The sequence below is a fragment of the Lissotriton vulgaris genome, chromosome 8 (genome assembly GCF_964263255.1).
Source record: "Lissotriton vulgaris chromosome 8, aLisVul1.2, whole genome shotgun sequence".
Lineage (NCBI taxonomy): Eukaryota > Metazoa > Chordata > Amphibia > Caudata > Salamandridae > Lissotriton > Lissotriton vulgaris.
The window spans coordinates 898,994,784-899,020,737 of NC_141696.1; positions in this window are offsets into that span (position 1 = coordinate 898,994,784).

Consider the following 25,954-nt stretch of genomic DNA (forward strand, 5'->3'; position numbering starts at 1 on the left):
CTCTATCAAAAGGGTTTATTTTGACAGGTCGAATTGCAGTTTAAAACTGCCACAGCCAGGTTCCACCAGTAGGTCTGCAACCATGTGTGAACCATCCCTGTATTGGGTGGCACAATGGGGACTGCAGTCACCTGGTGACATTTAACTCACAGGTACTGGGTACACTTTTTTAGGGACCTATAGATAAGTTAAATAAGCCAATTAGAGGTATAATCTGGTTAGCACACTCCCAGTGCACAGCGTAAAAAGGAAACACCAGCATCATTCCACAAGAAAGGTGGGTAACCAACAACAAAGAGGCATTTTTGTACAACCGCAAACACCAGGATAGACAAAAAAACAAGCCTTCTCTTCATGACTCTGTCAAGAACTGTTGTCAGAATAGTTTGTGTCCATTGCCAATTTACCAGTTCAAATAATGCAGTGGGATGGAATCAGCAAATAAGCTTATACATGTAAATGAAAGTTGAGTCTCCTAGAACTTACTTGGCAACATTCTCTTTCAGGAAACAATCTCATAATATTAAGAGGAAGATTTACTTCTATTTTCCAAGCACAGCAACAAAAATTGCCATGCTGCTTCAGATGAGAAGGTGAAAGCGGAACAGCATCACGTCTACTAAGATATGATGTAGCTTCTCTATAAAGATCTGACAGACTTTCAGGTTGTGCAGCGTCGAGCACAAACCTTTGCACCGTAGTGAAAATCTCTTTCTATGTTGTATAGCATGGCTTTTGTACTGGAAGGGTATCTTCCAAATACATTAACAAGGTAAGACATGCTTTGAAACATTTACCCCTTTGTATGTGTGTTGTAGTGCAGCACACATGCAAATTGAAGAATGTGGAAAAACTAAAACTTTTGTCCCACTATGTACTTTCTTCAAAAAGGAATATTTTTTGGCAAATAGCCCTGTCTACAGTTGTTGGTATATAGGGCTTTGTGTCAAATACCAAGGGATACCTTTTTTAAACAGTTTTATTGCATATTATACAGGTTACACTGCCATTTGCCTACAACCCTAGCCCGCCGGTGTATTTCTTCCAGGTTGCAATACATAGCATTATTTACCAACAACCCATGGGGCAGGCAGCGATTGTCAATCAGTAGGCATCTTAACTCTTAGCAAATATATTACAATCAGACCCTCCAGCATTTCGCGATTTCGCGATTCACGAAAAAATCGCGAAATCAGCTGGCTTGTCAAAAGGCCGCGATATTTCCTATTTCGGCCGCAAAAATAAGGGACTCCCGGCAAGCATGAAAAATGATGGCTTCTTATTGGCTGTACGCAAACACGTCACTAAGTGTCTCCGTACAGCTGAGCCCTTCAATCGTAGTTTCCTCTAGCCACACTGTGACAAGCCGAGTTACCGCAACTGAACTCTGTGCGTGGGCAAGCCTGCTCATCAATTAGCATGTTGGTGATGTTTTAGGCACGTCGTTTAAGTGGCCTTTAAAATCCCAGGCGCCTCTCGACCGCTGCTCCCTTTCTGAGGGGCATGAAAACATGGCCTGGTCTGAAGAGGGCGGGGACCACCGGCAGAGTGTAACGATGCATGCCTGTGAAGTTCGTAGCGAGTCAAGCTTCTGACTTTTGCAGCAAGATTAGAAACTCAGAGTAAACGGGAGTGCCTTTCACAGACGCGCATAGATGAAGTAAGGGGAACTCAATTTCCTATTGTATACAGCAATTGTAAAAGAAATGGTAACGTTACGTTTCCCGAACCTTGATTGAAAAGGTTCCATGTTAATATTTTTGGTGCCTCGCAAAGCAGATAGAGAATCGGCAATAGCCGCTGTATTTTTAATGTGCAAAAAGGTAAAGCGTTCATCATCATATCATGTCTGAGTATTTCCGTTTGCTGCGCTGTCTTTCGAGGAAATAAGAGAACGAGTGGAGCAGGCTAATTATGTACACACAGTCAGTCAGTATGTACTGTATTCTTTTTTTAAAGATTTTTGATACGGCATTCGTGAGAAACTTTATTATCTCCATATACTAAAAGCAGGGCTTTAAGTGGGATGAACAAAGTTCTCTTTTAATGAGTCGTGGCCTATGTAATTAAGGGTGTGGCTTGACTACATAAGATACATTCCTGCCATTTCCGTGGTGTGCCACCCTACCTGTATGTTGCTCCTCTCTCAGCTTTCTGTGCTGCTTCCCTGAGTTTCTCTGCCTCCTTCCTCGACACACATTTTGCCCTAAAATGCTCTGACGGCCTCTGCCCCCCCAGCTCTCATTCTCATATCTCTGTGCCTCAAGCCTCTTAGAATCACTGCCCAACCCGGCATCTCTGCACCCTGTCCCTCCACCCTCCAGACCCCCAACCCCATACATCTCCCTCCCTACTAGCTTCTGTCTCTAGTCCGACCACCCCAGGATATTGAGGCATGGATACGCATTTGCATACAGTCAGGCAAGCAGGGCAAATACTAATCTATCTATGTGCATCCTCCGATGGAAAAAAATAGTTTAGGTTTCTTATTTTCCAGGGAGCCTGTAACAGCAGCTACCAGCCCAAACAGGATTAGGAGAGCCAATGGAACTCTGCAGATTGGTTTATGTTGGCTGCTGAAAACACATGAAGTCTTAGGATGAAAATGTGATCAAAATCCGGGGAACAAAGCTGAATTTACCTATTCTCTGATAATTGTACTGCGGTCTATTTTCTTCATCCCTGATGTAAACAATACTCTGCCTGGGTATAAGAAGTGTGACAGCCACTGAAAACCGAAGTTATTACCTGGCTTTAACTCAGTATGCGGTGGTCCTGGACCATCAAGCTCGAAACAAGCCAAACCTTCTTGTGGCTTCTGCCCACTATGTTCTGGTAGGTCAGGCCACCGCTTTCTAACATATGCACTTGGGTAAGGTCATGTGTTGTACCGGACTAGTTACCTCCATACACAAAATGAGGGGGATCTGTTTGACTAATTACGCAACAATTTAAAAAGCACTTATAAATAAAATATTTTAATGTAATTCTTTTATAGCGCTATTCTTTCTAATTCATGATGTTAGTGCTTTGCATCACACCCACATATTAAACAGAGACCATAAATCATACACGTGTGAATTAAATGTCTATGAAGTTACATATAAAAAAAGGGATACAAGGTGTAAGAGTCCTCATCCATATTACAAGGCATTAGGCTGTATTAGAAAGATTACAAAGTAAGAACTGCAAGTAACAAAAATATTTCTGTGCCAAAAGCCTGTGGATGGGGGGGGGGTTGCTTGCAGAGGAGTTGTGGTGGAAATGGTCTCATATTTGGGATGTAGACTGTACACACAGCACCTGTAAGTCACATTGAGGTGGGGCTGTATTGTGAAAGGGCTTACACCCACTCCATGCCACTGATCTGCATAGCAGTGGCATAACACAGGCACCCGCAATTCGGTGGGGCCCCCAAGTTCCATAGGCCACCGTCAGCACAATAATCTGTCTGGAAGGCTCCCGATTGAGTTCAGAGGGGGTCCCTCCACGTACCTTGCAGGGGGGCCCCTCTGGTTTCAATATGCCAGTGCTACGTAGAGCAATACTTAACATGCTTACATTAGCCATGGAAATGCACTTCCACCCACTACGATCATGTGCCCTATGGCACATGAGAAAGAGGTATCATGCCTTATGGGTCCAGGAGGTAGTGGTGCCCAGCAGGGGTGCGTACATGGATTCTAGAACATCCCAGGGAGAAATAGGACCCCCTCTCATGAGGTTAGGATTGGAGCTATGCTTCCAATGAGCTGCATGCGCTTTAAACATGCCTATTTCAAAGTGGAGTACTCTGCTAAAACAGTTTTAATCGATTTAAGGCTGAATATGAATGATTATAAGGAAAATAAAGTGCTGCAAAAATGCCGCTAAATTTCCATATCTGTGCCGCTAAATTTCCATATTTGTGCCGCTAAATTTGCTAATCCATGCCGCTATATCCTGGGGGGTCTGTACAATACAAACATTTATGTCTAAATATTGGAGCTAACTTGTACCTTTGCCCTCCCCCCCTCTGCCATTCTGTCAGATCAATAGGCAAGCACCTTTTGGGCATATAGCAACCAATCTACCACTTCATCTACGCACAAACAGTCTATGTATAACCAACATTTTGTATCTCATTAGGCGGAACGCAATGTTGAAACCATGTCCCGCTTTCTGCTATTTTACCAGCAATACCAAATTGGTCAATTACTTACTCCTCTCTATGTGGTTTAATCTGACTGAAGGTCTACTCCACCCGATCTCATCCAACTTGCAAAGGGTTCCCATATGTCAGATGGTCTGGATCTACTGGGCATTAGTTCACAGAAAATGGATAATTGGTATTTGCAATATGTGACAGCTTTGACCCATCCTGCTGTCGTAGGAGGGTTTTGCTTCTTCCAGTGGATGGCCACCTGCCTTTTCACTAGCAACAACAACATGGCTGTGAGTTTGTGATGATCTTTAAGAATTTCCTGAACATACCCCAATAGTGCCATCAGCGGCGTATCTGGTAGCCAAGCATTTAATATATGTCCAATATGTCTGACCATTATTGCGCTATAGGTATGCAATCCCAAGCCAAGTGGGCAAACATGGCGCCCTGAGCTCCACATCTCCAGCACCTCGCATCAGGATGCAACCCCATACGATGCAACTGTGACAGTGTGCAATATAGTCTGTGTAGGAAGTTGAAGTGAATGAGTCTGTCTATAGTTCGGCAAGAGATGTTCTAGCTTGGATCAGCAGAACTGCCATTGTTTGTCTGTGAGAGCGGTGTCCCTTTCCATTCCTCATTGGATATAGTATAGATAACTGGAGATTCCCCCTGTGTTGTGCTGTAAATACGTGTGATTAGTTTGCGGGTAGACGGATTAGTTAAGACATTTTCTAAAGCTGGGGTAGGGTAGGTGGTGCGTGGTGCATAAGGGAACTCTTCCTATCTAGATCTGCATGCTGCTCTGATCTGATAACATAATAGCATGCCTGATGCGGTGGGCGTCTGCGGATAATACATCTGCGATAGTTTTAAAAATTCACTCTTCGGGAATAGATTGCTCCCTTTCTCCAATTTGTGTGATTTCGCTTTCATCTTAATTGCCTTATCTAATAAGGGGCCAAGAAGGGGGTTGTCGCCTATGGGCATGGATGGCGAGTAAAGTACCTTCTGCTGCGCTCTCTTTGCAATACCGCTTCACGCCCACCTCATCGTCTCCACTGTGTCTATTTCCTGGTGTGGACGTTTATAGGGTTTATGTACAGCCATGTAAAGCGGGAGTGGTGTGACTCTATTTCTATCGCCACGTGGGGCTGAAATGGTGTAGGGTGGTGCCAAAAGTGCAGGAATTGCGCCTGTGCACTGTAGGCGTAGAGCTCAAAGCCTGGAGCTCCCAGCCCTCCTTGTGCAAATGGCAATTTCATTAGCTTCCATTAAATGCAAGTTTGCTTGCCCGCCCAGACTAGTTCTAATATGTTTGAACTGAGTCTTTTAAAAAAGTGAGTGTTTAGTGGCATTGCAATGTTCACAAACAGATATAGCAATTTAGGTAATATTACCATTTTCGTAATAGCTATTCGCTCCGTCAAGGACAGCGGCAATTTCTTCCATCGTTGTATTTTGTTTTCCAGACGGTCAATCACTCTGCCATAATTAGCTAGCCAAATTTCCTGCATCGATCTACTTATCCAAATACCTAGATATCATGTCTCTCCCTCTGCCCATTGTATCAGAAATCCTGTTTCGAATGGAGCTGTAGTATCTGTGAGCAGCAGCATCACAGACTTTGTCCAGTTTATCTGGATCCTGGTTAGTCCACCATACCATATCAGTTCCCTCATCACCGTATCAAAGTTTTCCCTAGGGTTAGTTAGGTATGTCGTCATGTCATCTGCATACATCCATATCAAGTGGCCTCTGGTTGTGAACCCAATGCTCTGATATTGCCCGAGCCTGGCCGCTAGCGGTTCCGTGGCAATAGAAAATAATAATGGTGACAGTGGGCAGCCTTGCATTGTCTCTCTTGTGATGGTAAAGTGGTCGGATATCTGACCATTGACCTTGTCTCGCGTTGTCGGGTTTGTATATAGTAGTTGAATCTGCCTGATAAATATGGGACTAAGTCCCATACGGGTCAGTAAGGTGAATAGGAATTTCCATGCCCTCACAAAGTGTTGGAGGTAGTATACCAGTTTCCATTGCCTTCAGAAATACCTGCAATAATTTGTGGGCTAGGAAAGCAGCATATTCTTTGTAAAATGTTGCCATTAAGCCGTCCGCCCCTGGGGCTTTGTCTGCCGGCATGCTATTTATTACTTGCATAATGTCTTCTGCCGTAATCGGTAACTCCATTTACACTCCGGGGCTGTTATTAAACCAGGCCAGTGCCATATCATCTAGATAGTCAATTATATCTGACTGTGACGGGTCCGTTTGTGAGGTGTATAGTCGTTGATAAAACAAAAGACATTTCGCGCAGTATATCAGGTGGTGCTCTGACTATTTCTCTGCTGTCTGAGTGTAGTTCAGTGAAGTAAGCTGACCCTCTTGGTGTGCTGAGCAGTCCTGCTAGTGTTTTCCCCTGTCTCTCGCTCTCCCCATAGCGCCTAGCCTGTGCGTACTATTCATATAAACCGTTTCCCTCTCTGCTTCTTCCTGGAAGTCTGTCAGTTTAGACCTTATCTTTGCTGTAGTTTCAGGAGATGGGCTGATCAGTTGTGATTGTTCCAGTTTCCTTATCTCCCTCTCTAATCTGCTTAGTGTATTACGTGTATCTTTTAGGACTCCGGATTTAAGTGCGATGCAGTTGCCTCTTGTGACCACCTTAAATGCTTTCCACAGAGTTACCGAAGACTCCACCGTGCACTCATTCAGCGTGAAGTATTCTGTGATCTTCTCCCACAGCTCTTCGCAGAAAACCAGATCTAAATGGGCGCTAGATGGGAACCTCCATGTAAATGGTTGGGTGTATGCAGGAGGGATGCACAGCCTTATCTGGGTGGGCGCATGGTCTAAAAAAGTTTGATGATGGTGTGTGGCGTCAACCATCCCTTTGGTAGAGGGTCCCTCTCTCTTTTATTAGAGGTGTGGCGTCAATCAGCCAGGTATGAAGGTCCTTAGAGACCCGACAAAAGTCTAGGCGTGACAACGCATTACGATGGTGCATTACACATGTTCCCACCCTGGCTGACGGGTGTAAGGTCCTCCAGGAGTCTATTAATTGGAGATCCTCTATGATGTCATGTAGCATTGCTGCTGCTTTCGGATGATGCACACAGGATGTTCTCTGCCTGACTGCGTGTGTTGATAGGACCACGTTGAAGTCGCCTCCCCACATAACTTCAGTGTGTTCCACTGCTTGCAGCTTCTGCCAAATTTGTTGAAAGAATTCTGGACTATTTGGGTTCGGTCCAACGACATCACCCCCTCTCAAGCCCTCTGCGAGGCCCTAGCTTCATTCTTCCACAACAAAATCGCAGACATCCACAACAGCTTCGACAACCGACCCGGAGACCAACCCACCCAACCTTCTGCAGGACCTTCACCCCCCTTGAACATCCTTAATGAATGGAACCCAATCTCCAATGAGGACACCATCCGCCTGATGAACTCCATCCACTCAGGATCCCCCACAGACCCATGCCCTCACCACATCTTCAACAAAGCAGACTCCATCATAGCACCACACCTCTGAGACGTCATCAACTGCTCCCTCAACTCCGCCACCTTGCCGGAAAGCTGGAAACACACCGAACTCAGCGCCCTTCTGAAAAAACCCACAGCTGACCCCACCGAACTCAAAAACTACCTCCCCATCTCGCTCCTTCCATTCCCGGCCAAAGTCATCGAGAAAACTGTCAACAACCAGCTCGCCGCCTTCCTCGAAACCAACAAATCCCTCGACTCCTCACAGTCCGGCTTCCGAGCCAAACACAGCACTGAGACCGCCCTCATCGCAGCAACAGACGACATTCGAACTCTACTGGACAATGGAGACACAGTCACCCTCATCCTCCTCGACCTCTCCGCAGCCTTCGACACAGTCTGTCATAGCACCCTTTTACAACGCCTCAGAAACATCGGAATCCAAGGAAAAGCACTGGAATGGATCACCTCGTTCCTCACCGGAAGAACCCAGAGAGTCCGCCTCCCACCATTCAAGTCTGAGGCCACTGAAGTCATCTGCGGTGTACCACAAGGATCTTCACTCAGCCCCACCCTCTTCAACGTATACATGAGCCCCCTCGCGGCCATCGCACGCCAACACAACCTCAACATCATCTCCTACGCTGATGACACTCAACTGATCCTATCACTCACCAGAGACCCTAACACTGCCAAAACCAACCTACATGAAGGAATGAAAGAAGTAGCCGAGTGGATGAAGCACAGCCGTCTGAAACTGAACTCAGACAAAACAGAGGTCCTTATCTTAGGTACCTCCCCCTCCGCCTGGGATGACTCTTGGTGGCCAGAGGCCCTTGGAAAAGCACCCATCCCGACGGACAACGCACGGAACCTGGGCGTCATCCTGGACTCCTCACTCTCTATGAACAGACAAGTCAACGCCATTTCATCATCTTGCTTCAACATTCTTCGCATGCTCAAAAAAACATTTCGCTGGATCCCCACCGAAACTAGAAAAACGGTCACCCACGCACTGGTCACGAGCCGCCTGGACTACGGAAACACCCTATACGCCGGTACCACCGCAAAACTCCAGAAAAAACTCCAACGCATCCAGAACGCTTCAGCCAGACTCATACTAGACATCCCGTGTAAAGACCACATCTCTGGTCACCTGAAAAACCTCCACTGGCTCCCCGTCAATAAGAGGATTACTTTCCGCCTCCTAACCCACGCACACAAAGCACTTTACGAACTTGGACCCGAATGCCTCAACGCACGACTTTCCTTCCACACCCCCTCTCGCCAGCTACGATCCTCCAACCAAGCCCTTGCTACTGTACCTCGCATCAACAAAACCACCATGGGAGGTAGATCCTTCTCCTACCTGGCAGCTAAAACCTGGAACTCACTTCCCACTCACCTTCGCCTCACTCAGAACCACCTAGCATTCAGAAAGCAACTTAAAACTTGGATATTCGACAAGTAATTCCCCACCCTTCTTCAAGCGCCTTGAGACCCTCTGGGTATGTAGCGCGCTATATAAATCTCTTGACTTGACTTGACTAGTGCCATGGGGGTATGACACATCGTCCCCTGTAATATAATGTATCTACCTTCTTTGTCTATTATTGTGTGTTGTGTTTGCCAATGCAGTCCCCTGAGCAGGAGTATCGTCACCCCCCTGGAGTAGTTAGAATAGCCAGCCTCCATCACCTCGTTACATCTTTTATTTCTGAGCACCCCCGTTAATGTACTTGTCAAGTGCGTTTCCTGTAAAAAAACATATATCCACTGCATGCCTTGTGAGATAAGAGTGGATTAGTCTTGTCTTTCTGTGATTGTTCAGCCTCTGACATTCCACTTAAGGCATGTTAGGGAATTTATTTTAGTGTGTTGTGACATATTTATTCAATAAAAAGCTGGGTCTATAGCAGACACGTATCTGAATGGCTCCTTGCTGAAATTTGTTGCCATATTTGAAGTGTAAAATGGTACAATCCCCCTGTGTACAGGGATACATCTCAATGCATGGCAGTCTCATGTTATGCTTGCATAGTTGGATAGCTTGTGGCAGTTCTAAATTACAAAACAGGTCAACACCCCACCACCCACACCAACCCCCCAATCAGGTTGTATAATACCCCCTCCCACTACTCGTAACAATAAACAGATTATATAGAGTAGCTGATGAAAGGGAATGATCCCATGGGTCATGTGGGGCCGCCGGCGACCTACCCTGCACTTCTGGCAGGGTGGCAGAGCTTTTAATACCACACTCAACCCCCAGGAACCTCCCACAATTACCTGACTTCATACTTTGTCAGGGAGAGTCATCCAACTGCATAGATCAACATGTCCCTTCTTCGTTAATTTAGAGCACCAAACTTACCAGTTCCCCACCAGCACTCTGAGCAACAATCCGCCAAGTAGGTTGCCCATCTTTACAGCACGCATTTCAGTCTTTGTTTTTCAATCATTGTCGCTTACCCCGTTCTCCGTCTGTTCTTTACCCGACGTCGTCTGTTGCTTTTGCTCCTTTGCAATTTGTTTCGCATATGCCAATGCTGCTTTAGCGGCTGTAAAAAAGTTGTGCTTGCCATGTCCCTGAATACGCAATTTGGCAGGATATATCAGTGCCTTCTTGGTCCCAAGTTGTTGAAAGATTTTCTTTGCAGGAATAAATTCCCTGCGGGCCGCTTGCACTTGTAATGTGAAGTCAGAGTACATTGCGATGTCATTTCCTTGATATTGAATAGCACCCTTTTCCCTGGCAAGTCGAAGTATTGTATCACTGTCTCTGTAGTTGAGCACTCTCGCTAGGAGTGGTCTTGCCTGCGCTCCCGGCTGCGGTCTAGGGCCCCGAGATCTGTGTGCTTTTTCAATAAGGAACAATGTGGATAGGTCGGGTTCGAAAAGGTCTCTCATCATAGTTCCAATATATTTGAATATTCATTGCTTCCGCAATTCCCGTGATTCGTATGTTATTTCTTCTCGACCTGGCTTCAAAAATCCTCATTCTTTTGTTTTATCACTGCCAACACCTTGTCCATGCCTCGTATTTTTTTTTCAATTTGGGTATGTCCCTTCTCAGTCTCCGTCACTCTGGTTTCCAGTACCCTCAGGCACCCCTCCTGCTTTACAACCCGTTGAGTGAGTCTATCCATGCGTTCTGCAATCCCTTTTAGAGTCTATGCCTTAGAGACTGCTTTTCAGCTCTTTAAACATTGATCGTATGTCTTCTTCTGGCAGCTGATTGGCGACTGTATCGTCCGCAGGGTCTTGATGGCCAGCGTCAGTTTCAGCCGGTTTGCTAGACTTTTTGTCAAAAGTGATCCGAGGATGTCGTGTATCCGGCTTCCCCATGTTCGTGTATTTTCATCTATTGGTGTACAGTCAATGTACTTGATGGTCGCGACCTTCTCTAGCATTTCCAAGAACGTGCGTGTAGGTAAACCATTGGGTCCATCTTATTTTCTTATGCTAATTTAGCTCTTCTGTCAACACCCTTTAGTGACCATAACACGCAACCCGTAGGGCAGCACCAGCAGATAGTCTAACAGTTCTCCTCTTTCTCTTCACATACCTTCGCCGTTATTTGTTGTGATCAGTCCTTGCAGCTGTGTTGCATTTGTATGCTTTAGCGGCGTGGTACCTGGGATGTCTCTGTGAGATCTCCTCTGTGTTTTTTTTAGTTTGACGCGATCCTCACAGCAGTGATGGTCAAGTTACAGCCTTTCTTCCTCTGTTGTGTTTTACGCCTACTGGTCTAGGTGGAGTTACCACTGATCTCTCGCAGGTGTGTAGGAGTAGTGCCGGGGGCATACAGCGACTCGCGCTGGTGGCAGAATTGCACCGTTAAGCCAGTTATTTGCCCTGCCCCAATCTCAGCAGCATCTTCAATGTAGGCCAGCACTCCACCATAAGAAATAGTAACACAGGTGCCCTTCGCTGAATCATGTGGCGCACCCATACATGGAGTGGTAGAGAAATCACAGTGGGCTCACCTCAGCCATCCGCACCAGCGATTTCCCGCTCGGCTCCAGGTCGCATATGCCGCCACGCTCACTTAGCTCCGCTGAGTATGTCGTCTCTTTGCAGCCACCTGTTTTGTTATGTCCATTGTAGTACATGCCCCAAAAAGTTGTGTGCTGGCCCTATTTATCACTTCCCCCTACTCTCATGATGCGATCCGCCTAGTCCCAGTTCCGTGCGGATTCCGTCGTCGAGCAGCGCCGGCAGCTCATAAAATGGCAGCCTCGCCGTCCGCTTTCCGGAGTCTACTTCCCACAGGGTCGGGGTAGTTGCGATTTTACCCATTGCTAGTGGCCACTTGTTTTTGGGGATTTCTTGTTTGTATCCCCACTGTCAGCGTCGGCAGCTTCCCAGCAGCTGTCTCAGGTCCCGTCCGCTGCCCTACCGTCTAATGGCGGCTGCCGAGCAAATCGGATCTCGCCTTCCCCCAAACACGGGTGAATGCGGCGCCAATGCCAGATACCTTTAATGCTGCACCAGCGGTAGCGGGTGTTGTGTTGCCTCTGCCCTAACCCTCCCGACTCAACGGAAGGCCAGCGACCCAGCACGGAGGGTCTCACCACCTTCTCCCAGCCCTCTGCGATCCATGCCGCAGTGTAGCAGCTACTTGAGGCCCCGGTTGCAGCTCTTGAGTAGGCTCAGCACCGGCTCAGTTCGTAGTCCTGCAATTTACTTGGTCTCCGCTGGGATCCCGTCTCCGGACTGCCTCCGGTGCATCTAGGAACAGTCCTTGCACTTTCCACCTCGTGTAGCTTCCCGGATGAGGCGTGCTATACGGATTTTAACCCCTTCCATGCTGATGATGAACCCCAGCCGTCATGCACTACGGTGCTCGTGTGCTGATGACGGCTGGGGTTCATCATGGCCCGCCCCTGTTCGCTTGTTTACCGCACAGCGGCGGAAACGGGCCAGCAGGGAAGGGGTTAAACGGATAAATGAAGCTTAGCCGGCGGAGCCGCGCTAGTGTGCGACCATCTCACTGCACAGTGAAGCCACGCCCAAATTCACTAACATGTCACGCAACGCAATGCAGCAAGGCAACTTGCTACTGTGCATTGCATGAAGGTTAGCTAGCAGGTATGTGCCATAATTACAAAGAAACAGTGCATTTCTGTTGCCTCCGTGCATTGGCACACTGTCTGTTGCCTAGCTCCAATGCAGGCACCTTTGCAACAAGGTGCAAGGGAGTCTGTGTTATTAGCAGAATTGTTTTTTACAGAGGAAGGGACACCTACCTTCACAAGAACAATCCTTAAAAGGCATTTTTCTTTTTACTATGTGTGGTGTGGAATGTATCACACATAGAAAAAGGAAGTAAGGAGGAGAAATAAAGATATTTCACCTTGTTATGCCTGGTTCTGGGAGGTGTACCATTTTGACACATTCCCAGGTTCATATCTCTGGTAAATCTGGCAATGTCCCCAAATCTATAGGTGGATGCATGGAAACGACCCCACTCCACCCATAGAATGCCTCCCTCCCGCAAGGTAATGCAAGGCAGCAAAGTATGTGTTACCTTGGACTTACTAAACCACACACAGCCAAGCAAGGTGACTTTGCATGGCTTAGTAGATCACAATTAAGGCATGGGTTGCCTTGCATCACCTTGCTACTTGTTGCATTACTTTATTGGGTTTTAAAAAGTTTAAAGTAATAAAAATATACTGTATAGAGAAAAGTATACACAAATAAAAATAGTAACATTAATACTGGGTAAAGGGTGATACAGCTGGTAGAGAAAAACATAATTTGCCACATGTAAGGAAGATATAGCATACACAACATTTGATGAAAAATAAAGAGGGATCTAGGAAGGTACATAGAGAAAGGGTAATGTACAGGGGAGAAGGTGAAGAGGTAGAGCTCCCCCCTCCTTATCCAAATGGAAAACCCCCCACCAATCCTACCACCTCAAAGACCTGATGCATAGTGCTAAAGCCCCATGTAGTAGGTGACCTGTGAAGCAGAAATAGAAAGAAAAACAGAGACACAGCACCCCTGTGCAATATTGTGTAAATGTGTGAACACCAGCGGACCCGGGTGTGATAGGGCAGTGCCCAACCTGCTTCCGGAGGACATCAGACACAACGGTAATCTCTTAAACTGAGCCCATAGCGTATGAATGCCTGCCGGCAATAGCTGAAAAGTAGGCCCACAAATCCTTTTATCCCACTACCTGGACCCAATCACCATCTTAGGAAGAATCTCCAGACCCCCTCAAAGATATGCAACACGTCATTCAGTTTGTATATAGTCTTTTCATAAGAGGCCATGCCATGCCTATCGGATATTGCAAACAAAACAGGTGATGGACAGAATGTGGATCAATGTCACACATTCACCCCAGTCCAAAGATCTGGGCCCAAATCCATCGTTTTTTTGCACTCCACATCACCCTGGGTTAGACAATGGCGATATGCAAATCAGCTCTGACCCTGTGCCCCATGGGAACAGTCCAGTCCGAACTACAAAAGCCATGTCCTTCCCAGAACGGAATCAAGCATCCGAGGACCGGACCGGTTTCGAGGTAACACCTCTCATCAGCCCGGCTAGCTTGACTCCAGTGGTGTGGAGTGCCTGGGACCCACGTCTGAGCATCCCCAGCGCACTTATGGCGGCAATTGCAAACAAAACAGGTGATGGACAGAATGTGGATCAATGTCACACATTCACCCCAGTCCAAAGATCTGGGCCCAAATCCATCGTTTTTTTGCACTCCACATCACCCTGGGTTAGACAATGGCGATATGCAAATCAGCTCTGACCCTGTGCCCCATGGGAACAGTCCAGTCCGAACTACAAAAGCCATGTCCTTCCCAGAACGGAATCAAGCATCCGAGGACCATCAGCCCGGCTAGCTTGACTCCAGTGGTGTGGAGTGCCTGGGACCCACGTCTGAGCATCCCCAGCGCACTTATGGCGGCAATTGCAAACAAAACAGGTGATGGACAGAATGTGGATCAATGTCACACATTCACCCCAGTCCAAAGATCTGGGCCCACATCCATCGTTTTTTTGCACTCCACATCACCCTGGGTTAGACAATGGCAATATGCAAATCAGCTCTGACCCTGTGCCCCATGGGAACAGTCCAGTCCGAACTACAAAAGCAATGTCCTTCCCAGAACGGAATCAAGCATCTATCGGATAGCCAGGAATTAAAAATATAGCCATCTTCCAATGACGTAGGATCTCTACTCTTACCATTGCCAAGGCCGTGGACAACTACTGTTTCTCTGGGTGAGATATTTCTGGGAGATAAAATAGGTCATGCAGCAAAGCCAGATGACCTGTCAGCTGGGCCGCTATGCCAAGCTCACCCTTCAGCATATCCCACACAGCTCGGCAATAATGTGCAAGCGCTGTACATTCCCACAGGACATGTGCCTTATCGCAGTCAATCAAACAATCAATCATTTGTAAAGTGCACTACATACCCGTGAGGGTCTCTATGCGCTGGGGGGGGGGGGGTGCTACTGATCAAACAGCCAGGTCTTGAGTATCCTCCTGAAGGTCAGCAGGTCTTGGGTCTGTCATAGGCTCAGTGGGAGGGTGTTCCATGTTTTGGCGGCAAGGTGGGAGAAAGATCTCCCACCGGTGGTTGTTCTTCAGATGCCTGGGACAGTGGCGAGTGAGAGGTCGGCGGAGTGTAGCTGGCGGTTGGGGATGTAGAAGGAGAGCCGTTTGTTGAGGTAGGCTGGGCCAATTTTGTGGAGTGCCTTGTGTGCGTGGGTAGGAGCTTGAAGGATATCCTGCAATCCAGCATCGCACACTGCCAACACCTAGAATATGACTACATGAGGGCCCTATAAATCTCACCGGCGCCCAATGCAAATGATGGAGGATCTTAAAACAACTAGATTTTAGTGTAGTTTTCTGGAGCAGTTTATCATGACCCTGCAGTATATCAGTCCATCTTCCTTAGAGAGCATAATGGACCACATTTGATCCTACCAGGACCAGGGGATGTGTGCATTCAGGAGCGGGAAACGGGCATCTGTGATGATGGTAATGAGCCCTTCCTTTGCCCCCTTACAGCCCTTCCAAGTCAAGATATTGCAGACCAAGCTGTTGCACTCAAGCGCAGAAGGTGGTGCTCATAGATTTGTCCTGAGGCAATGAGTGATCTGGTAATTTTCCATAATTGTGAGGCCGATATAGCAAAGGCGCGTCTGAGTAGGTCAAAGGATTTCAAGTCCCCATTATAGAGTATTTAACCTAGGTGTTGTATCCCCTGAACCATATATGGACCAGTCAACTGTCCTCCCTTCGTGGCACTCCTATTTCTTCACATCGGTGCCCACATGTGCACTGCGTTTGGAGTTTGGAGCAATTTGTGTGCCCATTGCAACATGTATTGTGTGGCATGTATAAGCGGGTTACCGAGAGGGGCAACTTGAACATGCCCTGTGTAGAGAGCCATAAATGGTCCTTTTGTCTGTAGGACATGAAGCTCCAGGAAGACCACAGTGGTATTTCATTCACAGGTTTCACCATCTGCGCTACATACGTCAGCTGTGAGGCCAAACTGTAAGACTCCGCATGTGGGACGCAAAAGCCCTTCATTGTGGTTTTGGCATGCAATTTAGAGGCCTTAAAACTGGGTCTGCATTTTCCCCACGCAAACTATTGGGTAAGCTGGTCAACTTCTTGCAAAGCTGGAGGGATTTTTAAGGGGAGCATGCCAGAAATATAATTAAATATCAGCATCACATTTATTTTAATAATCTGGTCTCAGGCCAAGCTCTCCCCGCGCAGTTGCATCGCTCGGTCGTGTGGTTCCTACAAATCTCTATATGATTTGCATGTTTTAGACAACATGAAGTAAGGTATTGGTGTCCAGGCTGATTCCAGACACCCCCAAATGATATGTTAGTCTGTAGACCAGCTCACTCACCGCACACCATAAGCCCCACAACCTTACCAACGAGCAAATAGTTTCTGGCAACTATCAAACATGACAACCCAGGGACTGTGGAAACAGTACAATACTTTTCGCTCAATCACTTATGCTAACTCAGTCTCAGAGAGAAATGCAGAATAAATGGTGGGGACATTTTCAATAAGCATTTATTGGACCAGCGTCAATCTAGTATAACATACGTGTGCTGCAACAACCGTTAGACAGAAACAGATTTATACGGTTATAAGCACCAACAGAGTAAATAAAAGATATACTTTTACCATGGTGCTAAAACAATGAATATATGAAGGCAAATAGATACATGGCTGTAATAATGGGTACTCCTAAGATGCTAACCGTAACGAGATGTACCTAAGTGTACCTAGCATGTATGTAGGTGTAAGCCAATAACCCCCCTGGGAAACAGCCAATCCCATTACCTGATGGGAGAGAATGAACAACCCTGTCTTGGTCTTGAGTGGGACACCCTTCAAAGGATGTCAGACCACTGCGTGCTGGAGTGTCTCCAGGCAGGGACTTCAGAGTCCCGTGTCAGCATGGACGTTTTTCTCCTCTGGTTTGCCCAGCAAAGATGTGTGACTTTTGTACCCGAAAGGTACCCTCTGGGTTCTACCTAGATGTGTCATTTTTTGTGGGTCTGTCAGCCAAGGATGACGATAGTGGGGACTCTTGTACAGTTGTTTTGGAAAAAGGTGAATTGCCCCCAGTACACGGATAGCCAAATTTGTATGTGTCCGGTGTGGGAGACGCAACATCACTACTGCTTGCCTTCATAGACAACGGTCCCTGTAACGCCTCTTGGATCAGGTCAATTGAGCAAAGATGATCTTTTCCAGGTCCCACACCATTGCTGAGGAAGTACTTGAAGTCTGTGAGCCTGTGGTAGAGTCGGCGTCCATTCCGACAGGAGCTGAAGCATTCCATGTAGGCTCTAAGAATGCTTCTCCATGAAAAAGGATAAGGTAACAAAATTGTTTTAGTTTATTTGGTTAGTAATACCCCCCAAAAACAAAAGGTGAATCCAATGAAGGAAACAACTACTAGAAGCAACCTATGCCCCTGCGTGCTTATTAAAAAGAGAAAGACAAGTCTTTCTCTTTGTAAAAGGACCCTCACTCACCACTAGTTGGTGACATGCTTCATCATTGGGGCCCCGCTGGGGTGGCCGAATGCCTCCCTAGCGTGCTACAACGCCTGAATTACAGCGGAGCAGGATGGTGTTGGGTGCAACAGTGCTCTAACTGAAATGTGAAGATAACTATGAGTGCCAAGTTAAAAAATACTAGGTTGGAACCTATACAAAAACTTTTAATAAAGGTCAACACATATTGGATCAAAAAGGGTGTAAGCGAACAAACTAGGTTCTATATTAGGAAACCTGTGTCCTTAATGAAAATAGATGATTAACATGTTTCTGCTGCTAGATATGCAATTTCGCTCAGCATTCGTCAGGACCTGAATATAATAAGAAAGATGGTCCTCCGGTGGTGTTCGCGCGCTGAGGCGCACCCTCCCGTGAGGCACTAGATGTGAAAAATAGGATATAACTCACGGTTAATGCCCTTGGCAGCTCACATCCAGGATAACCACTACAAGTAGTAGGACGGGCAGAAGCCTTCCAAAAACACTTCCTAATACAGAGTGTATAAATGCTGGAATAACTCTGAAGATCATCTGAAAGGTACTTAATAGTCTAGAACCTATGCTCTTTAATAAGTGTCTATCCCACAGACATAGTAAATATACAATGAACCATTTCTCAGAAATAGGGCAGGAAGTATGTTCAGACTAAAACCTGTATCTCAGCTAAAGACCTTGCAACCTGGAGATCAAAAGTCTCTCTGGCTGAGGTTAAGGCCCAATCCTACTGTAAAAGTATGGCTTTCAGTCTGCTCAGATAATCAAACCTGTGCAGACTGTATTATTGCAATTCCCTATATTTAGGTGCCCCATTATACATCTTGCAGGCGCTGAAAAGACTTCAGTCTTTAGCGGCAAAGCTGGCACTTAACAGACCGCGCAGCTCCTCTACCACAATGGCTTTGAGAGATCTTCATTGGTTGCCGCTGCTGCCTCCCTGCGGACCCCCCTTTTCCTCCGGTAGCCACCCATTGGCCGCCCGCTCCCGCATCCCAGCTGCTCTTCCCTCCCACTTAGCCTTTTATGGAGGACAACGTGCGGAAGCGCAGCGGACGCTCCAAAGGCAAGACCGTCTGCGCCTGGACCGCGCCCAGCACCAGGACCCCTGGACCCCAAGCCCCTCGCAACGCTAGACTCCGGTACAACACAAACACCCTCAACACCCTCAATACCGGCCGCGACCACCACTGCTTCCAGGCTTCCCCGAAAGGCACCCACGGACCCTTCTCTTGCCGCACCTGAAGCTTCTCCTGCGACAGAACCACCAAGCCCCCAAGGACTGGATTCAACCACCTCCGCTGCATAATCCTCAACACCCGCTCCGCACGCAAACACGCCGTCGAGCTCTGGGACCTACTCGTCACAACAGCCCCGGACGTAGCCTTCCTGAGCCAAACCTGGTGGAACGACTCCTCGGCACCCGACATTGCCATAGCCATTCCAGATGGATACAAGTTATCCAGCAGAGACCGCACCCACGGACTCGGAGGAGGAATAGCCATCGTTCAAAAATCCACACTTCAGGTCCACACCCTCGCAGACGACCATCTCGACTCTGCCGAACACCTCCACTTCCGGATCCACACCGACCCCAACACAACCCTCAGAGAAACCCCGAGCCCCGTTCAGCGACTCCAACGCCGACCTCGCAAGCACCCACGCACTTGCCTCCACAGACTACATTATCCTCGGGGACCTGAACTACCACCTCAAGAAAAAAACGACTCCAACTCCGCCACCCTGATAGCCAACCTCGCCAACCTCGAACTCTGACAACTCGTCACCGTACCCACCCATGCCGCTGGCCACACGCTCGACCCCATCTTCTCTACAAGCACCCACGTCACCTTCAACCTCACCACCGAACCTCACTGGACCGTCCACCGATGCATCCACTTCACATTCAAGAAGCCAACCACGCACCACCGCACCCAACAGCTGCCCCGTTGCTTCTGGGGCAAAGTCACCAAGGACCAGCTGACCTCCATCCTCGCCCTGAACCCTCCTGGCGACCCCACCGACCCAGACACCGTCGCCCGGAAACTCAGAGAATGGATCAAAGACTGCGCCAACACTCTCGCCCGCTAAAAAAACCACCCATCAACCTTCCCAGCAAAAAGGCCGCCTGGTTCACTGAGGAACTCCGGACCTCCAAACACACATGTCGGAAGCTGGAAAAGATCTGGCTCCATGAGCGCATGCCGGACAGCCACACTGCCCTCAAAGACGCCACCCGCAGACATCACCAGCTCATCAGAACAACCAAAAGATCCTTCTTCAAATCCCGACTAGACAATAATGCACACGACTGCAAAGAACTCTTCAACATCGTAAAGTAACTCTCGAACTCCAGCGCCAACACCAACGACATCCCACCCTTGCTAAAACTATGAGACTCATTGGCCACTTTCTTTCACCGCAAGATCGTCAACATCCATGACAGCTTCAACGTTCCGACCACCCCGACCTCGACAGACCCTACTCCGAACAACACCAACCTTCTGACCTCATGGGCCCAAGTAAGCAACACCAAAACACGCAAGATCATGAACGCCATCCATTCGGGATCACCAGCAGTCCCCTGCCCACACCACGTGTTCAACAAAGCAGACTCTAATATCGCACCCCAACTACGGAAAGTCATCAACATCAACATCTCCTTCAACTCAGCGAAATTCCCGGAGAGCTGGAAGCACGCCAAAATCAACGCCCTCCTCAAGAAGCCCAAGGCGGACCCCGAAGACCTCAAGAACTTCCGGCCCATCTCCCTGCTCCCCTTCCCGGCGATGGTCATTGAGAAGAACACCAACATACAGCTGACCCGCCACCTTGAAGACAACAAGATCCTAGACCCATTGTAATCAGGATTCAGACGGAACCACAGCACCCAAACAGCCCTCATCGCCGCCACAGTCGACATCTGATGCCAACTAGACAACGGGGAAAGGAACAGCCGCCTGAAGCTGAACTCGGACAAGACAGAAGTCCTCATCCTAGGCCCATCTCCGTCTGCCTTGGACGACTCCTGGTGGCCGACTGCACTAGGAACAGCTCCGACACCCACGGACCACGCACGCAACTTGGGATTCATCCTTGACTCCTCCCTCTCCATGTCCAAGCAGGTCAATGCTGTATCCGCCTCCTGCTTCAACACCCTCTACGTGCTCCGCAGGATCTACAAATGGATCCCGATCGAAACCAGAAGAACGGTGACCCAAGCCCTCGTCAGCAGCCGGCTGGACTACGGCAACGCACTCTTTGCTGGAATCCCCACCAAACACCTACAACAACTACAACGCATCCAGAACGCCTCGGCCCGCCTGATCCTCAACCTCCCCCGCCTCAGCCACATCACCCCTCACCTGAGAGACCTGTCAAAAAGAGGATCACCTTCAAACTCCTCACCCACGCATACAAAGCGCTCCACAACTCTGAAGCAGCGTACCTGAACATCAGACTCAACTTCTACACCCTCGCCCGCCAGCTCCGTTCTTCAAGCCTTACCCTCGCCGCAATCCCCCGAATCCAACGAAGCACCTTCAGAGGCAGATCCTTCTCCTTCCTCGCGGCCAGGACCTGGAACACCATCCCAACCCACCTCTGGCAGACCCAGGACCTGCTCGCCTTCAGGAGGCTCCTCAAGACCTGGCTCTTCGAGCAGTAGCAGCAGCCCTCCCCCCCTTTAGTGCCTTGAGACCCTCGCGGGTGTGTAGCGCGCTCGATAAATACTGTGATTGATTGATTAATTGATTGATTGCTGATAAGGGACAGAGCCAACTTCAAATCCTTGTGCAATGTATACAGAGGACTGCACAGTATGGGCCCTCTATCTATGCATGAAAGATTTACCTGGTACAAGCCCACCAGGCTCCTTTGCTTGTCCAGTGTGAGTCTGGCAACAACTACCAGATTTAAGACATCTAGGATGGGAGGTAGGGCTTTCAGTACAGTAGCATCCCATCTGAGGAATGAGTTACCTCAGAACATCAGGCAAGCCAACTCTCTGATGTGTTTCAGAAAGAGTCTAAAGACTTGGCTATTTGCTAAAATCTGAGACTTCGAGGCCCCCATACTGAGCCCTGCTCTCTGCCGATTCCATCTGATTAGGTTTTCCAAGCACCAGGATACCCGTAAGGTGACAGTCTGCACTATATAAGTGTACGATACAATACAATACAATACAATACAGACATGTAAAGAAGGCCATTGCCACGCCTCCCTGACTATGTGGGTCAGTGGAAACAATACTTGCATACAAGTAACTCTGGTGTTGTAAATCGGCAGCAATGGGTTAGCTTTATCAGAAGCCATCCTGTATTTAGAAGTTATCTTATTCGCTTTTTGAAAGCCATTTTTATTTCTGGCAGCCATTTTGTTTTCCATGTGCTCACCATGTGCTCTGTCCTACCTTTCTGTTAACTGCTCTTGAAACTATATTTAACATCTTCGACCTTCACACATGCCCATAAGGGCCTAGCTAGTAGAATGCACCTGCTTCTCTAGTATAACAGTCAGGCTATTTTTGCTGCTGTATGGAGAAGTAACTCTCCTTCCACTTTGTTGAGCAAGTAGATCTTGTATACCCATATTAGTAATTTTACATGCTTACATGAGCCAGGACTGCCCCTTGCTTACTATGGAACCCTAAGCATGTATAAGACCTCTGTTTTCTGCAATCCTCAGACTGCCTCCTTCAGTTGCTAAGGCTTCTGTGTGAAGTAGTCTCACTCATTTAAGGTTAATAAAGATGTAACTTTTATATTTCAGCTTCTGTGCCAATTTATTCTTTGTTGCTTTAAAAGGACCAAGTTTCAGTGGGACCCCTAGGAACCTTTTTTGATTTTTACACTGGAACTTACTGTGCCACTGTACCAAGATATACAATGTCTGGCAGCATCCCACAACAACCTAGATCATTCAACATCAATTAACTTCTATTTGAGAGTAGTTTGAACACCTGACGAATCACTGCAGCCGGGGATCCTTTCAAGTGACATGATAGGTTTGCAACCGAAGCACTACAGGCTCAGTGAAGCGTAATATCCGGACAAATTAGAGACCTACTTAACAAATTCTCACAGTCTAAACTGCTGAGAAAGACTTCAGAGTCCCTATTCCTGCATCTAAATCTGTAGGTAGTTCCCAAGATTCATGAATGCATTCCTTACCCAAACGCTTCAAAGTGCCTACTTGGTGCTACTGTAGGCAATATTGAAATTGGAATTTTGTGATTGGCAATGTAACATGGCCATGGATTAACCATTCTGTGGAGGGTGACTCACCCACAGTGAAAGTTAATTGGTCCAATTTTTCAATGTGCAGCATTGTATATTTTGCATCTCTTCCTGCCATTGTTTTCTGTCTTTCTGTTAGATTATATGCAGAGAACAGAAACGTACTGTTGATATACCAGCAGGGCACTGTAGTGTAGTTCCAATAGTAGCCTTCATGCAGGACCTACGTATTTGCGGATAACATATACTGTGGGCTTGGTGACAAACTGCAACTTTCAGAACATAATAACCTCAGATGCATGGAAACAATATACTACTTTTCACCCAGTCACTCGTTCTTTTATGTTTTGCTCTCAGAGAGGTACACAGAAGAAACAGTTGAGCGTGTTTACAATAAGAATTTATTCTACCATTGTTCTTCTCATGTAAAATAAGTGCCCTGCTATAACTGTAAGACAGTAGCAGAAATATAGTATCAGCAGTACAGTGAATACAAAGGAATAGTACAGCTCTACCATTTTCAATAGTCATGAACCTATACATGAATATAAAATGCATTTATAAAATAAAGTGCGTACTCCTAAGATGCCTGTCTAGATGTACCTGAGTGTACCTAGCATGTGAGAAGGTGCTAAAGAGCTAATAAGCCAAAGAGCCTTTATAGTCTAAGAGCCTAGAATCTAGGAGCCAAGAATCCCTCTAGGATTTAGTCGAACCCCCATACCGGAAGAGTGAGAGTGTGGGACTTCGTCCTGGACTTGAGTTGGACACCCAGCAAGGGATGGTTAGACCACTGTCAGCTGGAGCAAAGGCATGTCAGAGCGGCAACTTCTCTGGTCAGTGTGTCAGCCTTGAAGTCTTGGTTCCCTCCTGCCTACTGAGTGCACGAGGTGCTGTATTTATAAAGTCTATGTATGTGTGTTACCCATTGTTTAGTATGAGGATGACATTGGGGATTAAACCTTTGTACAAAGAGAGGAGAGGTGAAGTATGCCCACCTGGAAAGTGTACTCATATATTATTCATATATGCTAAGGATGATGTCTTAGCAATTTCATTCGTGGAGAACCCACCCTTGTCATGAACTAGGTAAAAGGTTTAGACCTTAAAAAGCATTAGTCCTTATAAGACGTTCAGTCCCTATAAGGCATTCTGTCCTTATTTGGAGTTATGTCCTTATAAGGCTCGTTCATATGAAATGAAGGGGAGATGATGTAGGGAAAGAGTACAATTTTCTCTAAACCTATGTCAGGGTACCAATGTGGAATATAACACATGAATTTATTCCTTACCCAACTCTTCATACCTGCCGACTTGGTGATACTGTAGGCATTATTGAGATTGGCCATGTAATATGGCCATGGATTGACCATTCTGTGGAGGGTGACCATGCCACTGTGAAAGGTAATTGGTCCAATTTTTCAATTGTCTGTCTTTCTGTTAGATTATATGCAGAAAACAGAGATGTACTGTTGATATACCAGCATGGCACGTGACTGGAGCACAATGAGTGTAGCATCCAGCTCAATAATAGAAGGGACCGCAATAGCGATTGCCCATGCTGAAGAATAGACAAATCATGTGCTATTATATCTATTGCAAAAGACACAATGTTGCCCATTGAATAGATCCCAGATGTCATTGTGGTCATACGATTGTCGACCACTGCCAGAGCCTTTTCTAGATTAATCCTGTCTATCACACGCAATGTCTTTGCCACTTCCTGTTGAGAGATATTCCATACTTCATTATAAATAGTGTATACGAAGTGTTTCTGTAGTTTCTGGGGACCTAACAAAAAATCCATAAGATCCAAGGATAAGTGTCGTTTCACCTGGGACAGTGTTGAGGTTTTTAGCCACTCTAGGCATAACTTCCCAACACTGTAAGATATCACCACCTGAGTTCTCGTTGTACATAATGCTGGTCAGGCCTATGGATACTAAACCCTTCGGTGGTACCCCTGAATTTCTATTCACACCTATTTATGTCGATAGGCCAAACCAGCCATCCCTTCCAATAGGGGTCTGATGAATTGTATAAACCATCATGTGGAATGTCAGTCAGTGTATCCTCACTATGTTGTGTGTAATTTTGCCGTCCCTCAACGTATGTAGGTGAGGGAATCCAAGGTGTATTCAAATCCTAAATCTTGGCTTGTCCAAGATAGGATGTCTGTTGCACTGTGTTGTTCAGGAAGATAATTTGCTGTGGTATGAGGCATGCTCTAAATAGGACCTCAGTTCCCTGAGCTTGTGAATCTTTAGTCCCCCAGACAGATGTTGTGTCTTTGGTGTCCCTCCAAAAGTTGAAACCATGTAAAGACAGCTGGGAAATAAAGGAAGCAGAGTATATCTATTTCATGTTGGTGAGCATATTTTTCTTTGCAGGTATAGGCACAATCTTTTAATAATAAGATGTCGGGTCTGAACTGTTAAACCCAGAAAAATAAGCAAACATCTGTGCAAACATTTGTGAACTACCTTTCGGTGGTGGTGGGCAATGTTCCCATTGATGATAAGTGAAAATATTACGTGGGATACTTGCTTTGTGCAAGAAATGATGACCATAGTGTTGGTAACAATATATGGTGGCGAAATCAGATGTATCATCATACAATTCGTTAATGGAGAATGCAGCAGAATATTCTAAATCAGACAGCATAGAATTTACAGTTTTAAAATCCAAATCATCAGAGAAAGTACTTGAGGTGATGATATCATTCAAAGAAATTTGAAACAAATGTGGTATTTTCCAATGTTTAGTGGGACCAAGTACAAAACCCAAGTACAAAACCCTATCCCAAACTATTCCTTCAGGAACTGGAACGGCTGTAATGTTCACAAGGGAGAGGTCTCTTTATTCACGATGAGATGATATATGTGGTTTCAGGACTAAGTTCACATGTGGTACTGCAGAGCGTTCTGGTAGAAAGTTTCCATTTAGGAGCAGGAAAAACACAGTCACTTCACCAATTCAAAGGACTAAGATAAGTAGACTAATTGCAAC